The sequence below is a fragment of the Limulus polyphemus genome, unplaced genomic scaffold (genome assembly GCF_000517525.1).
Source record: "Limulus polyphemus unplaced genomic scaffold, Limulus_polyphemus-2.1.2 Scaffold4294, whole genome shotgun sequence".
Taxonomy (NCBI): Eukaryota; Metazoa; Arthropoda; class Merostomata; order Xiphosura; family Limulidae; genus Limulus; species Limulus polyphemus.
The window spans coordinates 20551-29213 of NW_013669904.1; the positions used below are offsets into that span (position 1 = coordinate 20551).

The 8663-nt window shown below is 33.5% G+C and overlaps 1 protein-coding gene across 2 annotated transcripts in view; it reads left to right on the plus strand.

Annotated features, from left to right (window-relative positions):
* Positions 1-6276: 6276 nt before the first annotated feature.
* The window catches only part of LOC106470920 (toll-like receptor 6), a 55083-nt gene continuing 52696 nt past the window's right edge, over positions 6277-8663 (plus strand). The window contains exon 1 of one of the 2 annotated variants that reach the window (XM_013931497.2): positions 6277-6610. The gene's annotated coding sequence lies outside the window, so the exon portion shown is untranslated. The remainder of the gene's footprint in view (positions 6611-8663) is intronic. The other variant, XM_022399569.1, reaches the window with a different exon arrangement.

An 8663-nucleotide genomic window follows, 5' to 3' on the forward strand; every position in this document is an offset into this window, starting at 1 on the left:
AAATTTGTTACAATTTAACTAAACACCTTTTCAATTTTGAATTTTTTTATCAATAGGCATCTCGTCTCTGAGATTGGAAGGCTTTATGTATTGGTCATTTTTATTCTGCCATTTTCACAGCGATAGCTTTAGAAAGCTATATCTGATCATCAGAAAACTTGGCACGGACATTGCATGGGTCTGTGAAAAGAAGCCTTTTGATCATTGAGCCTGGTTCAACATCCAATATGGCTGTCAATTGGGCATATTGGATATCATTGTTAGCGTGATAAGTCTGAAACTCCTCGACCAACCTTCGCGAAAGGTGGTATAGACAATTGGTAAACTTGTGTGAAGAAGCCTATTGGATTTCTCGTCGCCGCAGAAAGTCTGGAGTGCCTCAACTAACCATCGTGACAGTTAGCAGAGACAATCAATTTGTCTGTAGGAAGAAGCCTATTGATTTTGAGCCCAGTCAATATAGGCTATGTGGATATATTAAAAAAATTGGATGTACCACTGACGAGAACAATGAACATCTGGGTCTGAGCCTTTGTTACTCAATTCTCACAGAGAAACATTGTTGCAAGTCAGACCTAACTTAAAATACATTTTGTCAAGTTTAACTTGGACTTAGATACCCAGATGCAAAATAACTTGCACTTTTGGTGATTTTGATGAACTGGCAGTCACCTGGAAAAAATGGCTGCCAAAAGTAATTTAGCTGTGGATCTCAAATGTCCACCACATATTTCCGGACACTTCAGATATATGGCTAACTAAAAAATATAGTAGCGTTTAGTCCCTCTGTTTGGTAGTCAACTCTCAATTTTGGGGGCTGGCTCATGGACTAATTACTTGTCATGTGATCGTAATTTACATAATCCTGTGCAAAATATCTGTACATAATTTGCATACTCATGTGCAGCATTAATAATATCTGTACGTCACCGCTAGGGGAAACTGATGTCAGTCTCGTAATTCATGCATATTTATACAAAATAAACGTGATCATGTAGAAGGTGAGTTAAAGTTTTAAATGTAACTAAAAATTCACAGATAAAGTAAACGATAGAAGGAATAATAAATGAACAATAAACAAAACCACAACCTAATACAAACAGAATTCGCTATCTCACAACATTCCTAACATTAGCATTGTATATATATATATATATATATACTATATTATGGGGAAAAAGCTGCACTTTGAATCCTTGAACCAAGATGTTAGCACTATTAAAGCAGGTCTTTGTAATATAATTTGATAGTACTTTCAATATATGTTCTTTGAACTGACAGTTTCCAGTATATAATATTCATGTATGGTACAAGTTTCATATCTTGTTGAAAATTAGCTATTGCTAAATTAATCAGAAAAGACAAATTGACACACTCGTATGGTAGGTAAACAACTCTTTAAACAAGTATGTAAGAGGTGTTCTGTGCTTATCCGATATTCCTTCTCCATCATGCGACTAAGAATGTGATATCCGAATTAAGAAGCCATTGTTAAGTAGAAGATAGTAATCTTCTTGTATTATAATAATCTGGTATGTAGTTCCTATGATGAAACAAAACAAATCTCATGAAAATATGTTATTTATCATACTGATATAAAATACAGTTACTTAGTCTTATACATTTTCACTCCCCCTGGAGTAGATGATGTAATTATATTATGTTGCCTAGCAACATGCCCCTGGTGTATCAGTATACCCTCGGCACGTGTCGAAGGTCATGTTTGTTTACTTCTGATTCCCATGAAGAAAAATTAATGTTTTAAAAGTTAAGATATTGTCAGAGTGATTTACATTATGTAGAAGATAATAATCTTGTTGCATCACAATAATATTGTTTATAGATGAAACAAAACAAATCTCATGAATATATTTTATTTATAGAACACAGTTACTTAGTACATTTTCACGCCTTCTGGAGTAGATGACATAATCCTATTATATCGCAAAGCAAAATACCTCTGGTTTTGTTGACATATGAATGACGTACATATTAGGTCAATGCCCTCGACACGTGTCGAAATTGGATCAAGATCATGTTTGTTTGCTTCCGGCTCCATACGACCATATTAACTCCTAATAGCACTGTCTAGATTGACAATGTTTTTAGTTATTTATAGATCATAAGCATTTTTAATTCTATTTAGTTTTATACCTTAAGAAAATAAAAAAAAAACATAAAGCTTATCTCGTGACCTTCTTACTTTATACTTTTCATCAATTTTATTTTATTATTTATAGACGAAAATGTTTTGCCGCGTGTTGCTTTTGAAGCTTTGAGCCAAGTTTGTTTGTTTGTTGAATTTCTCGCAAAGCTACTCGAGGACTATCTCCATTAGCTGTCTATAATTTAAGAGTGATAAGGCAGCTAGTCAACACTACCCACCGCCATCTCCTGGGCTACTGTTTTATCAACGAAAAGTGGGATTGATCGTTACATTATAATGCCACCATTGCTGAAAGGGCGAGCATGTTCAATGAAAAGATTCGAGTCCGTGACCCGCAGATTCTGAGAAGAGCGCCCTTACCACCATGCTTTGCCAGGCTGTTCTTCCAAGAAACTTTAGCCATTGCAGTCTACTTCGTAATTAATATTAAGTAAAATTATCTATCATAAGACGCGAAATAAACCGAAAGTGCTGTCTTAAATAGTCATGAATTGAGATTTTTTTCCAAGGTAAGGAAATTAATTTAAATTACAATTTACAAGCAAAATACTCGTGAAAATGTACAGGGAACAACAACTACATAAAACATTTTACCACGTTATTCTGAAGAACAATTTACATTTTTCATACCAGTTTGCAAGTAGGTCCGTGAAGCCAGTCTTGAGTGTCTTCAAAACTTTCTTGGCTTTCCGCTAAGGGATCCCAAAAAGTTCGAAAATCTAAACATACTGGCTTCGTCGGCACTGGATATAGCAGACATACACCCATCTCTACTTTGGCTTTGAAGTTCTTATTAATATATACTTATTTTGAACAACTTTTTATTCATCCATGCTAATACCAATTCAACCAGTAAATCAGTCCCGACAACTTTTAAAGCCTCTTTGACTTCGATATGGAGGCTCAAATGTGAAAACATATATATTCTTCCAGTAGCTCAGAGGTAAGACTAAGGGCATATGCCACTAAAAATCGGGTGAGCACAGCAGAGAAAGTCCATTGTGTAGCTTTGTGCTTAATAACAAACAAACAAAAAACATGATTGTATAGACTTCATTTGACATCTTACTTAAGTAGTAATTTCAAGTTTTTCTAAGGTCGAAAGTGCACTATAGCTATAGTCTTATTGTTAAAAATGTGTCCTGTTTATTAACAATGTATTTCTTAGTAAATATGCATGAAACGATATCCTAGCCAGAAAATAGAACCTTATTATGATTAGTTAAGACAATAAGAAGGTATTGTAATGTCCAGAATACATATTTTGCTTTGTTTAGTACATTATATACTTGACGATAACTTGTTGAATTGAACAGAATATTTACACAATAAAATCAGATAAATTACTTAGGAAATTAAAAAAAAATTTTTTTTTACTAAGTAAATGTTTTTTATATTTCATCGCTAACATAAAATGATAAAAACCCTATAACCTGAGCGCTTTCGAAAGGCGGACCTTTCTTCTTCAGAGGCAAACTGGGAGTGTCATCGCTAACATAATATTTATAAAGTTTTAAAGCTGTCTAATTCATCAGTTGAGTTAATTTAATGTAATTTTTCTTAAAACTTCTATGAAATAACTAGCTTTTGAACTCCTTCATTTTTGAGTCTCTAATACCTAAATAGCAAATGGACGTTATGATCCAAACACATTCTATAACAGCTTTGCAGATTTCTCTCTACATGTTCAATAGGGTGCATCGAATTTACTTAGTCGAAAATTTTATTTTGTAATTGCTAGTCGGCAGGGTGTGCAATAGTTGCCTTTTATTATAAGAATTAATCTTGTGCAGTATGAAACTCATCCAATTATATCTTCAACTGCTGCAAGGAAACCAAAGTTTGAAAAAAAAGTGTATCATCTCTCCACCAAATGAAATAGTTAATCACGAGGAGTTAATGGTTTCAAGCTAAGAAGATTCTGATGTTGCTAATACTGTACTTTCTACATCGAAATCCTAAAATATATAAACAAACGAGGATACCGCTTCCAACGGTAGTGAGAGAAGCTGACAGGTAATGTATTTCAGATAGAGCTGCTGCAGCCCTTACCTCAGCTGTTTTGGAAGATATGGGCATTATTCAACAAAATGACAATGCTAATATTGTCGATAAAAACAAGATATGACGAGAAGGAGAAAAGTAGCGAGAAACATTATTGACGTCTGAGGAATCAACTTGTATTAAATCTTTCTACTTTGATGATAGAAAATAACTAAAATTGTCATTAAAACTGGGCAAAATCATTATAAACGTGTAGTCATGAAATAGCACATAACTTTGATCAGTGAACCTGAATCAGTTTTTATGGGTCACATTTTTCCTTCTTCCGGAACATCAGAACGTATAAAAAATTCTATCATTCATTTGTTTGAAGATAACAAAATTTCATCTGATCATTTAGTCGCTATAGGCTGTGATGGCACATACGTCAGTACTGAAAAAAAGCTGGAGTTATGCGACTTCTTGAATTGGACTTAGGAAGACCTGTTCATTTGTTAATTTGTTTGTTACCCCTGTGTCATCTAATTACACATCTTGGCGAAGTAACTCTAGGACCATCCACTTTTTCTGGTCCTCTTGGAAAGAAACTGAAGATTTGTGAATCATTGCCTTCAGTAAACTTTGTTTCAGTTGAAATTACAGAGCCATTACCGAAAATTGACCATCCTGAGCATCTTAGTACAGATAAAAAATATTTGTATGACATGCAATGTGGTAGTGTCAGGTCATTGTTCAAAAGAACTTGCTTTACGTGACCTTGGTACAATGAACCATTCTCGCTGGTTAACAACACCAAACAGGATTTTGCGCCTTTACGTTGCAACTGCTAACCTGTTCAAGAAGCTTAGTTTGTTAGTGAAATATGTAATTGAAGTGTATGCAACAGTTTGACTTAATATCAAGAACAGTCCCTCATGCAGCCATGGCTCACTGCACCTTTTTATACTTGTAAAAAAATCACGTTTTCTTCCTGAATCAGAGAAATATGTTGTGGATAGAGTAATCCAGAGAAATGCATATTTTGCCCACCCGGAAAATTTATTGCTTGCAATGCTTGGAGATGATTCTAAGGCTATCAAACAACTTGCTCTTCGCAGAATATTAGCTGCTCAATCTACTTCAAATTCTAGCACAATGAGGCAGTTTGTGGTTCCAAATATTAATACAACGTTACACTGATCTAATAACGTGGATTGAGAGTTGAGTCACCACTTACAAAAACTATAGGCAATGAACAGTTGGTGTCTTACCCTCATAATTACTACTATTAAAAGGCACCAATCGTATACCCTGCCAATAATGATATAAGAAAGTTATATTTTCGATGCACCCTAATGTGCAATCAAATTACTACGTTAAGAAAACATCGCGAACAATGCTTCAGATTGTAGTTCATCTAATTATCATGAATAGCACAATATTTCTAAACATCGAATGAATTTATCTACCTAACCAGCTTTCAATGGCAAAAACAAACAAATTTCGAAACCTTAATTTGGTTATATCAAATACGTGGATATAGTTATAAAATTTTGCTTTTCCACCAAAGTTTATGATAAACATGTTGACCATGATTTCACTATTTTCTACATACTAAATTGTTTACATACTTTGATCCCAGACGCATGAATCGAATAGGGCCAATATTAGTTAACGTTAGATACGAACGTAACTTTATATTCATAAATTTGATTAGAAAATATTTTTCACTCTTATAAGTTTTGCCTAACATAATCATTAATTTTAATTGTCATTTCAGTACAGCATGGGGAAATTTACATCTTAAACTAATAAAATTGCATCGAGGTGGCTACTAAAGAATTGTCTTTTTATTTTGTAGTGCCATCTCTTGAGTAAAACAGAAGGTACAAAAATGTGCGCTGTGTGTAGAATAAATAGCCTGTGACTTGCTTAACTGTAGGATTCTACAAATTTATTAGAATAAAAAACATAGAAAGATTTCTGTGACCTGTTTGGTTAGATAATTTTCATAACTAAAGTATTTGGAAGCATTTCCTAACAGCTTTGAACGATTGGGGACAACATACAGTTAAAGTTTTTGAGAGGGCGCTATGGTATTATAATAGCTGCTCCGTGTTGCAGCTTGTCAAGGACGAGTTGATTGTTGCTGTTACTGGTGGTTAGGTAGGTGTGATTATAAGGAATTTGCAAATTGCAGTTGTGTGAAAGCTTGTTATATTTATAAGAAGTTTAGGCAGTGTATTCGTTTTTTCTATTATCAAAGGATTTCTGAATTGATTCTATTTAAAATAAACTAATTGAGACATACTGATCACGAGTCACACATATAGTCAATATAATAACGCGAGCTTACAGCAGGAGACAACGCCCTTGAAGTTGAATTGTATGTGTGGAAACATCGACACTTGAGTGAGGAAAAACTGTGCTATCATAACCATGGAAACATATTCAGTGCAGGTAAGTGTCTTTCCGAAAGAAGAAGCTAGTATAAAACTAACAACAACAACAAAAAGTATTTAGAATGCTTTTTTTATTTGTTTTGTTGAACATATAAACATTTAGTAGGAAAGTATTTTCTGGTGTCTGTGTAAACGATTCCTACGATTTATACTTGACGCTTACAGGTTCATTGTTAGTAATCTGAAACACAACTGGTTTAACTTTACAGGTGCGTTGTTAGTAAGTAATCTGAAACAATAAAGCCCAATATCCTTCACATGGTTAGTGTGTAAAGCAAGTAGCAACTACACAGCAGTTGTTGTTGCTACTTGCTTTACATACCAACCATGTGAAGAATTTTGGGCTTACGCTAACAGTGTTAGTGTTAATAGTTCACCAGATAATGGATTCGCTGAAGTATTTACATACTTGTTTAACAATTTGTAAATATACTATAATCTTTACAAAAGTTTTTTAGCCTACTACTTTCACATACGTGTAATTAACTTCTTTGTTCCCATTTTTAAACCAATATTTTTATGTAATTGAACGGAGGTAAAATATGTTAAACATTTAGAGACTTAATTTTAAAATGACATCATACTATTTTTACAATATAATAATAACAATATCATCTCTCTCTTAGAAATGGATAATATGTGTATCGTAAAGCTTCAAGGTTGTTGTCACATTGCGTTAAAAAATCGCTGTTCCATTGTTTCTATTAAGTGAAAATGCTTAATTTAATATGGAAAGTTTTGTTACATACAATATGCTTCTCATGAAGTCGTTTATCAAAATGAATTTTACGTGTTAAGTATACCAGAAGGATAGCAGTTTTAAGGTCGAGATGGAATGACAGAACGAAGTTAAAATAAATAGATGCGCAGAGAAATTAGTATAATGAAATATTAATATATATTTAAACAGCGCGAACTGCGTCAATCGCAACATGCCTGCATTATATTTCATCAACAGGAAATACTTAATGGTTTTATATAGCCGAGAAACAAAAAAAGCAGATTAAAAACTTGCCGATATTTTCAGAAAGAATGCTTAGTTTAGGAGTTTGAAAAGCATACAGATTTGGTGATTATGACTGGTAGAATTTAAACGCGGAACTCTCACCTACTTATTTAATTTATTTACTTAATTAAGTAATGGCCATTCTGAGGTACTTTACAGGTTATATTTATTACAATTTGTTCTTAAAATTAAAAAAAATAAGGATAAACAACATTCAGTGCAGTAATAAAATTCTTGCTGAAAGTATAGCTGTATCCTAACTTTCACTATGTGTAAAAAGAACATAAAAGAAGGCCAGTATGGAAAATATAGTACGACTAACTCCGTATATAAAAGAAAATTTACTTTATTGTTTGGAAGTTCATCTACAAATGATAATTTTTTGGATTGTATCTTCATTCCTTTTTACAAAACAACAACAACTATAAACAAAGAGATGAGTAAGCCCTACTTTTAAGTCGTTTATAAAACTGTTTTTCTCCCAGTATTGTTTCTCGTAGTTAACCAAACTAGGAAAAATATTGCACAAACTTTATCAGATTTTCTAGAATTGAAAAGCGCATGACTGTCGTGATATTCAAGGGAAAGCTGCCTGTACTTGCTGTAGCAGAAAACAACTCGCTCGAAATATCGACAAACTGCACGCCGTTGCTGTTTTGTGAAAGGGAAGCCTTGGTTGTCTGTAGCCACGTGAATTTATCGACTGGTGTACTGGAGATTCTACTCCCTCCTGTCCTCCATCTTTTAATCTGCTGCCACACTAGTTCCAGTGCAGGAAAATAAATGATATGACATCTGTTTTACCGCTGTCTAAACTATTTATCTATGGCTTTTTCTGGAAAATATTAAAGTGGTATATTGTTCGTGCTTAGAAACTAGTTAGCAGTGGCTTCTTCTGGAAAATATTAAAGTGGTATATTGTTCGTATTAAGAAACTAGTTAGCAGTGGCTTCTTCTGGAAAATATTAAAGTGGTGTATTGTTCGTGTTAAAGAAACTAGTTAGCAGTGGCTTCTTCTGGGAAATATTAAAGTGGTGTATTGTTC